This window comes from Ixodes scapularis, unplaced genomic scaffold (assembly GCF_016920785.2).
Source record: "Ixodes scapularis isolate PalLabHiFi unplaced genomic scaffold, ASM1692078v2 PGA_scaffold9__187_contigs__length_104089568, whole genome shotgun sequence".
Taxonomy (NCBI): Eukaryota; Metazoa; Arthropoda; class Arachnida; order Ixodida; family Ixodidae; genus Ixodes; species Ixodes scapularis.
The window spans coordinates 93680404-93693919 of record NW_024609884.1 but is presented as its reverse complement, the minus strand read 5'-3'; the positions used below and the strand labels follow the sequence as shown (position 1 = coordinate 93693919).

Here is a 13516-nt window from a genome sequence, read left to right as displayed (position 1 = left end):
GTCGACAGGACCGTTTGGTGGTTGTGTTTCCAAATGTGTATACAGTAAGCTCCTCCTGGCCAACGACTTCACAGCCCAGTTTTTCGGAAATGTGCTGCCGGATAAACGTGCGCTGACTCCCACTGTCCAGTAACAGCCTCAGTAGGAGGTGTCTCGGTGTCCCTAGGGCCCACGTTCTAGCAGTTTGCAGCAATACAGCAGAAGAGCGGAAATTGGTGGTTGGGGCGCTCACGACTGTTGCGCTGCCTTCAGGAAGTCCTCCTGGGTCTGGGTTTTCCGATGCGGCTGATGTGGGACGTAATATATCGCAAAGTATAGTCAGGTGGTGACCTCTACAAGTGGCGCATGCCAAGTTCCTGCACGAACGGCAAACACGAGCGATGTGATTTCGCTTGCCGCATTTGAAGCAGCAGCGTGCTCGCGCAAGCTTGGTTCTTTTTTCTTGTGTTGAAAGTCTAGCTTGACAGTTTTGCACCTCGTGATGGGTGGTATCACACGAAAGGCACGTGGCTGCTCGGTAGCCAATAGCCTCAGTCGAGAGTGCGAGTGCTGAAGGGTGGCTCGCCTGTGCGGATTCTTGACGTGGTATCGGCGATGACCCATACCGGGGGGAGTGACTTGGGTGTTCCATTTGGACATCTTCTCGGACCTCCACTTGAGTCTGTAGAAATAGCATGATGACGCGGACCTGCTCTTCCGGGCGCATGTCAGGTGTGTCGGCTGATGGTGTCAGTGCTGCTTCCCTTAACTTCTGCCGGTATAGGGAGTATTCACTGGCGGCCATATCTGTGTGCGCTATTGCTGAGCGCGTGCTGACGGCGAGTTTCCGCAGTCCTTTTGGAGTGTGCATTTAGCACCATCAAGGTTGCCGGTCTTAGCAGGCTATTGATGTGAGCTCGTTCTGAGCATGCGCTCTAGACAGCACCCACAAATATGGCGCCCAGTGAATACTCCCTATAGTATAGCCAGGTCAGCAGGAAGGCACCGCATGAGAACTCGATGTAGGACGACAGCGTAGTTGCTAGGCGGGACATCCAGCCCTTGAAGAGATGTTGTTCTGAAGCGTATTGCATCGTAGAGCTTACGAAGCTGTACTGCGTTGGTTGAACTGTTGACCGCAGGCAAGCTCAGAAGCCGATCAATGTGATCATCAATTAGAATGTCCCGTCGTCAAATCGGTCTTGTAGGGTCTGTACCGCGAGGTCATAATTTTGTCCTGAGAGTCGGATTCCTTCCACGGCTCGCTTCGCGTCATCTGTGAGATACGTGAGAAGGTATTTAAACTTCTCGATTGGCGAGAGTTCGGAATTGGTGTGTATCGTACAATTGAAATGATCCCAGAACCCCTGCCAGTCGCGACGGCTCCCCGCAAAAGTCGGTACCTGCAGTTTTGGTAGGGCGACCGTCCTGTGGTTCCTTGAGGTCAGAGTTGGAGGAAGACCGCCGGACTGGGCTCTGTCGAGAAGGACGTTGGGCGTGATATTCGTGGGTTGTGGCACAGAAACTTGAGAGTCGAGGGCGTGTCAGACGCGCGTGAGGCTATGACTGATGCGAAGACGGTACTCCTCTGCTCCCTCAAGCTCGCCCTCAAGATCGTCATCTGAGGTGGACGTCTGGATGTCACGGTCAAGGCGGATTAGGTCGCTTTCTTTCTGAAGCAGGTAGTCCAGTTGTAGTCGGAGGTCAAGCTCTGTCGTGTTCTCGTCTTGCAGAAAATTGTCTATTCGGGTTAGTGTTCGGGTGACGGCTGAGCGGACGATGCCGCGGGTTCTTCGGTTGCGGTCCATCTCGTTTCCCGGGTTTCGACACCAGTGTTAAGGAAGAGATCCCGGGCACGTCCGTTTCGATGGTGTCGGTTTATCGTTCTCTCTCATGCCGTTCATGATTTCGTGGTTCTGCGCCCCTCTACCTCCTTTTCCTCTCGTTACCTGTTACCAGATGGCATAATCTACAACAAAGGGTATGCTGAAGGCCTTCAATTTGATTTAAAATATTGGGAAGACCAATCATGGCCACGTTGAAGAGAAAAGGTGAGAGGACCGAGCATTGCGGCGTCCCCCTGCTCCCGAGCCCCATCGCGTCCGACTGGAGAGGAGAGGGTAGCTGTGCGGTCTGAGAGAAAATTGCTGATGTAGTCGTACACCTGTCTTCCAAGACCTAGCTTGCCCAGGTTCGCGAGGATAGCCGAGTGTTTGACGTTGTCAAAGGCCTTCGTGAGGTCGAGCCCCAAGATGGCTCTAGTACCTAGTGATGAGCAGTGCGCCCTGTCTATGACGTCGTATCTGAGCCGAAGGATAACGTCTTGCGTAGAAAGTTTTGATCAGAAGCCAATCATGGTGTGCGGAAAGAGACCGTTGTCTTCCATGTAGCTGTTGATCCTGTTGAGTATGACGTGTTTCATTAGCTTGCCCACACAAGACGTGAGGGAAATGGGTCTAAGATTTTCGAGATGGAGTTTCCGGCCTGGTTTCGGTATCATAACTACCTTTGCCGTTTTCCAGTGGTCGGGTATTTGTCCCCGTTCCCAGCAGACGTTCATGTACCGGGTGAGGGCTTCAACTGAGTCGTTGTCCAGATTTCTGAGCATTTTGTTATTGATGCCGTCTGGGCCTGGGGCGGAGCGAGTTCGTAGGGCCGATATGGACCCTCTAACTTCGCTTACCGTGATGGGTCGGTCAAGGAGGTCGTTGTCCGGTCCCGTGTAGGGAGGGAAGACCTCACGCGGGGAGTCCCCAATGTATCTATCTTTAATGGTCTTGATTAGCTCTGTGTCGGAGCCATTAAATTTGTGCAAAAGTATATTGAGGTTGTGTCTCTGTGTGGTTTTGCTGTTGTCGGGGTCGATGAGGCAGCGGAGAATATTCCAGGTTTTTGCGAGCCCTATTTCGTGTTCCGTGCGATCGCACGTGCTGTGCCAATTTTGACACGTTAGTTGTTGTGCGTAGTCTTCGATGTCACGATTGAGGATAGCGAGACGCCGCCTGAGGTTGCGATTTAGCTTTTGCGTCTGAAGTCTCTGATGCAGACTGTGCTTGGCTTCCCACATGTGGAGGAGCTTTGCATCGGCCTGATAGAGCTCTGCGTCTTCAGGGATTTCTGGAGTAGCCTGCTTGGCATCCCTGCGGAGTTTTTCCGCCCATTCCTGAATGTCAGCTATCTCCTCGATGGAGGGATTGCTCGCTATGTCGGAGGAGGCACGTTCAGCGGCCCGGATTTCGCGGAAGGTGTCCCAATCGATAAGCTGGAGTCATTTACTGGATGTGCGTTTAGCGATTCCAGATTCCACCCCGATAGCGACGAGATAGTGGTCGCTGCCTAGGTTTTCTTGAGTGTTAAGCCAACTGGCTTCTTTGCGCGTGTTTTTCGTGAAGGTGAGGTCGGGAGTGGTGTCGCCGCTGACGCTGTTTCCAATGCGGGTGGGGTGTGTTGGGTCAGTGATCAATGTGAAGCCTTTCCTCTGCGCATCGAGAAAGAGGTTGCGCCCCTTGTTCGTGTCCCGTTTATAGCCCCACTCGGGGTGATGTGCATTAAAGTCTCCAACGATGACCAAGGTATTTCCCCGGGCAAGTTCAAGGGTTTTACGTAAAAGTTTGCCGAATTTGTGGGTGTTTCGGGGAGAGCTGTATACGTTTAGAATAAATGTGCTGTGCGTCCTGTGTTTCCGGTCCGGGATTAATTCAAAGAGGACGTGAGCCGCGTACGGCGCGCTTACCCCGGTATCGCGACGAATGGCCGGGAGGTTGCGTCTGACGAGGGTGGCTACCGTGGGTTTTTGCTTGGAGTTTACACCAGAGGCGTCTTCTTCTAAGTCTGAGAAAGATTTGTCACTGGAGAGTTTTGCAAAGGCGCCGGTGTCTTGGAGACAAACGACGTCAGGAGGTTCGTCCGAATTCTTGGTTTTAATAAATTGTTCGAGATGGTTGCTTTTCCTTCTAAATCCTCGACAGTTCCATTGCCAGACGACGAGCGTGCTGGACTTTCGGGTTCTATTGTGTTGAGAATTAGACATGATCGTGAGGATTTTGGGGGCTTTCCGCCGCGGGTGGGCGAAAATAGGGCTTAGTTGATTTTATAAGGCCTGTTACCCCATTCCTGCCCACCCGTAGGGTGGCGTTTTCAGAGGCTGTAACCCTAGCGTTGAGGCTGGCGATTTGTGTGCCCATACTTTCGGCGAATTGGGCCAGCATAGCTTTGAATTTCGCCGTGAGCGTTTCGTTTAAGGTCTTACTAAGGTTTTCTCCAAATTCGTGGAGCATGTCTTCATCGGCGTTTTTTTTCTTGGAGCCTGAGGGTGCGGGCTCGCTAGGGGTACTGGGGCTTAATTCTTTGGCCCTGCGTTTAGACGGTGGAGAGTCAAGTGGTGAGTCATCCATCGCGTCGGCAGAGCTGTTTTCGGATGGGGTGTGAGGCGACTGCTTAGGTGGCGTGGCTAGCTGGTTAGGTTGGCCTGATTTCTTAGCGGCCTGACCTAGGTTGCAGGGGGAAAGGGTTGGCGTTGAGTCGGCACTGGTTCCCTTCAGTTGTCCTAGTTCGGCTTTGAGTTTTTTATTTTCCGAGATGACGAGCTTTAGCATCTGCCTAATTTTGGCAATCTCGGACTGTTGATCTGATTGTTCTGAGCTAGGCCCGCCCTTCGGAGGGGCACTGCGCTTATGGGAGGTTTTGCCGTGGGAGACCGTGTCTGCCCAGCTCGCCTTGTTTGTTTGATTGCCTCCGCTTAGCTGCCTTCCGTTTCGAGACGGGGATCTTGACTTGCGTCTCTGGTTCTGGCAGCCTTGGATGCTGGGGCTCCGGCGTCGCGACGACAAGCGCGAGCGATGTTGACTGCTGGCGGAGCTGTCCCTGGTCCCTGGTCCGCGACTTACGTCCCGTCTGCTCTTTCGCTCATACTGCGGGAGGCGTGGGAAGGAGCCTGATCTACCGCGCTGACCGGGCGTGTCTCCGCTGGATTCGTCTTTCTTGAGTATGGACAACGTCGAGGCTGGGTTGTCTGAGCCGTTTTGTGGTCGTCGACGGTTGTTCTCTATCTGTTGCTTTTCCCACTTCCGCTTCTTGAGAAGGTAGGGAGTCTGGAAATGGAGTCGGCCCTTTTTGTCGCCGGTCGGATGATCCCGGCCACAAAGTGCGCACTTGGGTTCACATTGATGGTTTTCGGACAGGACTTCGGTGCCGCAGATTTTGCAGATATTTTTGTCGGGTGCTGGGCAGACGTCCGTGCGATGACCGAGCCTGCCGCACCCGTCGCACACTTCGTGCCGCTTCTTGTGTATGAAGCAGCGGTATTCGGCGCCGCGGTAGTAAACATAGTACGGTACCTTGGTGCCTTCGAAGACGATGATTGCCGAATTTGTCCGGCCCATTCTTCGTGCTTGCAGAATCGTGGTATTCTTTTTATAGATAAGGCTTCTTGTGATATCCTCAGCACTGCCGTATTCGAGGATGTCGTGTATAATCCCCTTGACGGTGTCCTCGGGAGGCGCCGCATAAGCGGTGACGTTGTAGGATTTTCCTCCGTAGCGGAGCTCCTTGACAGCGGTGCATTTGCTCGCATGCTCCATGCTGGAGGTGCTGGCCATGATGATGTTTTTTGCGGGGTTGATTCTGAGGAGATCTTCCGCCGCTTCGTCGTAGCCGAGACCGGTCGCACGGAGCACTCCATCGCGCAACTCGGCGTAGCTGATCTTTGTGATATCGAGGCCCTCTCGGCGGGCGCAGCACGATCTTTATGTCTTCCTTGGGCATGGGCGGCTGACGCGGCAGGCGTAGTTTCTGAATTGTTTGCTTCTCGGCACGTGGCTGCCGGTTAGTAGGCCGGGAGCCAGCGCCTTCCTGACCATGAGAGTGTCCCGGGGTTAGACCTAGCTGTGCGAGGGCTCGGGCGCCATGTCGACGATGGCTTGTTAGCCACCCCGGCCTCTTCGGTGATATCTACAGGCGAGATGGACTCGCCGTCTACTTCGATGCTCACCATTTCGTCGCTCCGGGTCTCGGGGATGGAGGTGCCGGATGGCGAGAGGGATGCCCAGTGGGGGAGAAAGCGGCTGGGCCCGCCGCCGCTGCCCCGCCGCGGTGCACCGAAGTTTGGGTGTGGGTTAGCGGGCGGCCACCCGGCTGTTAGAAGCCCCAGGCGGTTATCCAATCTTCCAAAAAGCGATGTTCGTCGGCAGCGAAGACCTTTAGACACCCGGTGTGATGGTTGTTTCCAGGATAATCGTGAAATTTACGCCACAGAACGTGGGAAAAGACAGAGCCCATACAGAGCGCATCCGTTCAGCGAACGCGACAGTGGCGCCTCTCCCCTCACACCATAAGAAAAATCCAGATGATACGCGACGCTCTTCGAAAGGGCCCTCAAAATACGGTCAATTTTTGTTTGCCGCAACTCCGAACAGTTGCCAAATAACGTGATACCATACCTTAGTATAATGTAACCAAGGGCATGCGCGACTGATTTCCTAACAAAAAACGGCATAAACACTCTGTGACTAAAAAGTAAACAGCTTATGCTAGGAAGTTTACCACAAATGTACGACAGGTGAGAATTCCAAGACATATCTGAATCAAATAAAATACCCCAATACTTCACCAGATCTACATATTCCAGTGGGAAACAGTCGCAGTCAGAACACATTGAGTTGTGCAAAGTCACTGGACCATCAAGGACGACATTTTTTAGGGAATTTCTAAAACAGACTAATTTTGTTTTCGATGAGTTAATTGTGATTAAATTCTCATCAAACCAGTCCATAATTCGCAAAGCGTCATCCTGTAGAAGCCGTACAGCATGACAATAATTCAAGTGGCGGGATACAAGTGCGGTGTCGTGTGCATACTGAAACATACTACAACTAGTCACTCTGGCTGACATGCTGTTCACACACAGGTTAAAAAGTAAAGGAGATAATACAGATCCCTGAGGAACACCGGCCTTTATCATCACCCGTGCGCTCTGAAAATTCCCAACAGATACAATTTGGGAACGATTCGAAAAAAAAAAAAAAAAAACCTTTCTAGTATGGCAAAGAAAGGTCCACGGAAGCCGAAATTGTACAGTTTTTGAAAAAGCAATTTATGGCTGACTGTATCGAAAGCCTTTGTCACGTCTAAAAAAAAAGTACATGCAAAAAGATTGTTTTCGAACGCGCTGTGAATTATGTCAGAAAATTCCTCAAGAAGTGGCTGAGAGCCCCTTCCAACCACAAAGCCATACTGACTTCGGGAGATAATATCAGAGTCATCGATGAAACTAGTCATTACAGTGAACAGATGTTTTTCCAGTATCTCGGCAATAAATGACAGGATTGAGATGGGACGATAGCATTCATATTTATCTGGCAATCCTCCCTTAAACAGCGGCTTAACAATCGCCGTCGTTAGGTCGTCAGGAATAACACCGGAAGCTAGAAATTCATTTATAATGCACAGAAGAACCTGTTTGACAGCGTCGAAGTTTCGAGATAGATCACAAACACGGATTGAATCCGTACCAGGGGCTTTGTTCCTCTTTATATTGAATAAGATTAATGACAATAATAATAATAATAATAATAGTAATAATAATAATAATAATAATAATAATTCATAATTCATAATTCATAATTTATTTGTGATGTAGGAGCATATTCACAAAACAACGCAGGTTCTCCAAAGCCTTCATGGGCTTGTGTGACTAAACCGAGGTTGCAAAGATATCAAAATAATTATCACAAAAGAAGAAAGAAATAGGAAAAATATAAAAAGAAAATTGTGAACTTGACCAGAATTAGCTATAGTTCCAGTTGAAGCTTAGGCTTCCGTACCACAAGAAAATATAAAATTCAATAAAAATAAAAAGAAAGTCAGGTTAAGTCACTAGAAAAAAAATCACAGAATCGTTCCTTGAAGAGTTGCACAATGCAGGGTACGTCCAGGTGAAGATTGAGATTCTCAGTGGATGAGAACAGTCACAAAACGAGTCATGAAAACAAAACAAAACAAAAAATATGACGCAGAGTTCGACACAAGCAAAATTGAGTTATATCACAAATACACCAGATTGAGGACAGCACCATATTTGTGTCATTAATGGTAACCATAAATAAAAGCACTATTTTAATCAATCACCTTTGGACTATACGCAAGATGCACCAATCAAAAGACACATAGCTGGTGACATTACTAGTGGGGAAAAAAAACTGTCAAATAAAATCCAATAAGGGCGTTTAAGAAAAAAAATACGAAACGCAAAAAAGAACACACACAAAAATGTTATACATTTTTAGATCGACTCATCGGAAGACAGGAGAAGGCGAATCGATTTTCTAAGCTTTTTTCTGGAAGTGAAATCAGGGAAATTAGCAGGTAAAGAATTAAAAATTCGAGGAACGTAGAAGGACCGCAAGTTCTTGCCATATCGAGTGTAACATTTGGTGATAACAAATCGTGGAACCGTTCGTAGTTGCCGGATATTCGGACGAGGTGTTTTGAAGTCAGTATTCCAGTAATGACTAAGGACTACCGTTTCCACAAACAGAGATTGAAAGTTGGGCATAGATAATATTTGAAACATATTCTGAGAGGAAGTGGTAGGCCTGTAGTAAACATTACGCAGCATTCCTTTTAGAATATTATTGATTTTTGCCTGCCATAATCCAGAGCAATTTCCAAAAATGGTGATTCCGTAGCGGAGGGAGCCATATGCTAACGAGTGAACTATAAGTTTCCTGAGATTAAGTGGTAGAAAAGCCTTGATATTGTACATTAAGCAAGAAACGCTCCTTAACTTAGAACACAGTCTTGTGAGGTGTGAATTCCAAGAAAGATCAGAATCAAAAATAATTCCTAAATACTTCACAGTGTCTGAGAAAGCGATGGGAGTGCACTGGCAGTTGACACAGTGCGACGTGTGGAGGAAAAGATTAGTATTTAGATCAACTAACTTAACGGGATTGTGAAAACATACTAACTTAGTTTTTGAGACATTGATATCTATAAGGTTATGGGCGAACCAGTTCATTAGTCCTAAAGAACATTCCTGGAGCATCTTCATAGCACTTGAATAAGTAAGGTGACTTGTTAACAATAGAGTGTCGTCCGCGTATTGATAAAGGGAGCAATTCGAAACAGAGGTATAGACATATCATTTACATAGATATTGAAGAGTAAAGGCGAAAGTACAGAGCCCTGTGGGACACCAGATTTTAAAGAGACTTTGACGCTGTGTATGCCTTTGATTGAAACCAGCTGGGAACGATCTTGCAGGAAATTAGTTAGTAAGGACAAAAAGGGACCCCGGAAACCAACAGCTGAAAGTTTTTGCAATAAAATAGAGTGATTCACTGTGTCGAACGCCTTTCTTACATCAAGAAAGCAAGCGCAAATAAACAGGTTGTTCTCAAAACCCAAATTTATCTCATCAGATAGCGCTTCGAGAAGGGATTGAGTCCCACGACCAGGCACGAAACCGTATTGGTTGGGAGATATTATGTTGCACTTCTCTACGAAAGAAGACATAGTGATGTAAATAAATTTTTCCAATATTTTAGCTATACATGGTAGAATAGAAATTGACCGATAGTTTTGAACCTGGCCACGCTGACCTCCTTTAAAAAGAGGTTTAACAATAGCAGTTTTCAATTCGATGGGAATGGAACCTGTCTCGATCATTGTGTTGAGCATAAGTAGAAGAGTATCTTTTAAGTACCTAAAATTTCTACGGAGATCGCTAAGACATATTCCATCATAACCTGGTAATTTATTTGGCTTGAGCCCGAAGATTATTGACTCGAGATCCTGCGATGTCATTTCAGGAAGAAATGCGGAAGCTGAGTTGATGGAGGGACTATAAAAGGCCGCTGTGGCCGATAGCCGGGCACTGCCCGAGAAGGAAGCAAAAAAATTGTTGAAGGTATTTGCCGTAGCCAGTGAGTTAAGCCCAAGGGTACTGTCAAAATTTTGAATGTGAGGAGATGTAACACCACGTAACTCGTTGATTAACGACCACGTTTTAGCCGAGTTGCGTCTAGAATCAGAGAACTGCTTTTGAAAGTACAGCCGCTTAGCTGAGCGAATTAACGCGCTGACTCTGTTCCGGATAGTTCTGAATTCTGCTTTAAGGATGGAATTATGCGGAGACCGGCGGTATCGCTTCCAGGCTATTTCTTTGAGTTTTATAACAGACAATATGTCTTTATTTAGCCAGCGTATGTTATCTTTTCTTTGTTTTACAACAATAATCTTTTTTGACGCTTCAGTAAACTGTCTAAACAGTTGCACAAAAGTGAGATAAATTTCAGGGCGTGGCACGGATATAATAATAATAATAATAATAATTTTTATAGCCACAACGACCGTCAGCACATATAAAATAACATGTTTGTTTAAACCGATGAACGCTTGATACACTGAACCCGGCGAGTCAGACAAACAAAAAAGAAGATGCACAAAAAAAAAAAAAAACACGAAAAAATTTTAAAACTCAATAGCTTTGGAAAAACAATTTGCAATGCAATAAGGAAAATAGCCTTGCACGAAGGCTAAAGCGAACACCCGTAGCATTTGGAAAACGTAAAAGGTGAACCCCCCCTTTCCCCCCGTTAAAAAGAAGAAAATAAACATAATAACAGACAGAACGACAAGGCAAGGACGAAAAGCAAAAGATCTTAGATCTCGGAAACGTACAAACGAAGTCTTTTTTTTTTTTTTTGAACTTTGCTTTACCTGTAACATCACACACTTCATCTGGAAGAGCATTAAAAACCTCTGAGACACAGGAGCTGCGCATTTTTTTTTTTTGCCGTATCCGGTCATACATTTGACTATATTAAAGCGAGGGGACACACGAAGAAGGCGCGTAGGTTCATGAAGCGTTTTGAATGTCATAATAATATCATTAATATTAATAATATCATTGTTGGTATCTTTATTTGACTCTGGAGAGCCTCGGCACCGAGTAAAGGCAACAGCCCGTACCATAGAAGCCCGCGGTGCCGCGTCTAATGAACGTGATAATGCGATGAGTATATACATGCAAGATGACGACTCAATGGATTGTTCCTATTGCGGAGGACGTCGGTCCGATTTGAAGATGTCCATATTCCGTTGAGGGCGGTTCGGCAACTGGCCAAGGGGATGTGCAGCCTGCCTTTCGATCGGTGCACGGACGAAGGAACCCAAGGAGCAAGATGGTGCTGTAGCTCACTGGGGTCGAAGCATCAGGCTCCAAGAGGGCAGCCCAGTCAAAGCAGAAGGCTGCGGCCTTCGAAGTACCGAAACCCAGGGCTTAGATTGAGACACCGCCGACGCCCGGTATGGTATCTTCTCGACGTCATCTTCTTGATTTTTTTTTTTCTTTTTTCAGCCAGTTTTAGCTGATACGCTGTTCTAGCAAGCAGGCCAAGAGCAAACTGTCACCGAGACGCCGAGATAAAACGCTTCTATTTCACGCTTTAAATGTCGTTTCCGAAAATGTGACGGCGCGGTCAGGTGATTAGTCGAGGCTATGTCCCACATTTAGTTTACGCTTCAACCGCGGGAGCAGTATTCGGCGCTGGCGGCGGCCTTCACTGCCGCCGATTGGCCAAACTCTTCCAATATACGGCTCTGATCGGCATGTGGCCGCCCATTCTGTCTGTAACTTAGGGAAGTGAACGGCGTTTTTTTTTTTTTTCTCTCTAATTTTGCGGTGGCTGCCAAACGAGATATAATCTAGCCCATGTTTCGTAGGTTGTGAACGTCGAAGATTAATGCTGCGCGTTATTTAGTGAAAGCCCATAAAGAGTGACACGGCACCTTTACTACAAAAGCGGAAAAAAGTATCTCTTTTGGTGCAAGTACTGAAACGAAGTCTCCACCCAACTACCCCAATCTGACTTGAAAAAAAAAAATGAAAGACGTTTGTTTAAATCTGCAAAACGAAGTATAGAGCGCAGCTTTCGAGGAGGAGGACGAGAGGGTACGGAGGGGAGGGTACGCCGCTCCTCCCCTCCTCCTCCTCCTTTCCTCCTCTCCTCCTGCCACTGAACTTGTTGATAGGTGACGTGACACAGTCTTGACATTATTTTAGCCCGCTAAATTTATCGGGGAAACTGAATGGGTGTTGAGGTCACGTGACGCCAATTTGCCCGCTAAATTTGCCGGGTAAATATTCCCGCTATATTTAGCCGCGAAATTTTCTCGCTAAATTTAGCGGAAAAATTTTCCCCCTAACTTTAGTGGGACAATTTCCCCGCTAAATTTAGCGGAAAAATTTTCCCCCTAACTTTAGTGGGACAATTTCCCCGCTAAATTAAAGGAAAACTTTATCGCTAAATTTAGCGGAAAAGTTTAAACGCTAAATTTAGCGGGAAATTTTTCCCGCTCAGTAAAATCGGAAAATTTTTCCGCTAAGCAAAGCGGGAAAATTTTCCCGCTAACTTTAGCGGGGAAACGTCCCATAATGCAACGCGCGCGGTTAGGCCGACGCCGCTCAACCCGGAAACGGGCGCCTAAGAGCTGCGCTCTAAAAGTACATATTAGTGCCTCTTTTGGGGTTGATCTTTTATCATGCGCGTTTCATTACACATGCTGTTAAATTTAAAAAAAGAAAAAAGAAAACGACTATTATTAAACGAAGTTGTTCGAACGCTGATATTTGTGTTCTAATTGTTATAAAATTAGGATTGCATTCTCATTTTCAGAATCCCTGCACCGAAGAAGAGCTAGAACACCTCCAAAAGTGGGCTAAGCAGTTGTAAAACAAGAAAGAAAAAAAATAAAGGCTAATTGTGCAATGCCTAGGAAGGGAAGCAACTTTTTTTACGGCTACTGCGATAAAGCATTGTCATGTGCCTTTCATCCGAATCTATCATCTATAAAAAAAAAAAAAAATCATTTTTGTTTTGTTTTTTACGTTGTGATGTTCAATAACTACGAGCTGAGCTGTAATGCGGCATGCGCTACTGATGGGCTGTATAGCCTATTGCGCCACATATCGGTTAAAAAAGTAGCGTTCGTAATTCAAGGAAAACATCGAAGACAATGGCGAGTTTAAAATTTAAAATGTCACAGTGTCTACTTGAGAAATCTGGAACATGGCATGGGCAAACCACAAACAAGCAAACTAACTAAAAAAAGAAAAAGACAAAAATATATATTAAAAAAATGTGGCTGGATAAATGGCTGCTTGGGAGCTCGGGAGCTAGCTTTAAAGTAATTTGTCGACTTCAATTTTTATTCATTTACGTTTCAATCTACAGAACAGTGCCTGGGATAACGTGTTAGAAACTACGCGCTGCATTTCATTTCTGGCATGTTTGGAGTGTAAAGGTGTTCTGAATTCCCGAAAACGATTGTTTCTTGAAAAATTCAATTTTTAAGAACGTAACCCTTCATTTGGTAACTTTACCACGTCAGTAGTATTCGTAAACCACGTTTATGAAAGCATAAGTATATAAAACAAAAATTTGAATTGATGAAGCTCGTCTACTTTGTTTCGTGTTGATCGAGCGTTAATATGGAAACGTTAATATGAAAGCGTTAGTATGAATATTGCAAAAAA

General features: G+C 46.5%; 1 pseudogene; it reads left to right on the top strand.

Annotated features, from left to right (window-relative positions):
- The window catches only part of LOC120846481, a 95552-nt pseudogene extending 82818 nt beyond the window's left edge, over positions 1 to 12734 (top strand).
- Positions 12735 to 13516: the final 782 nt, after the last annotated feature.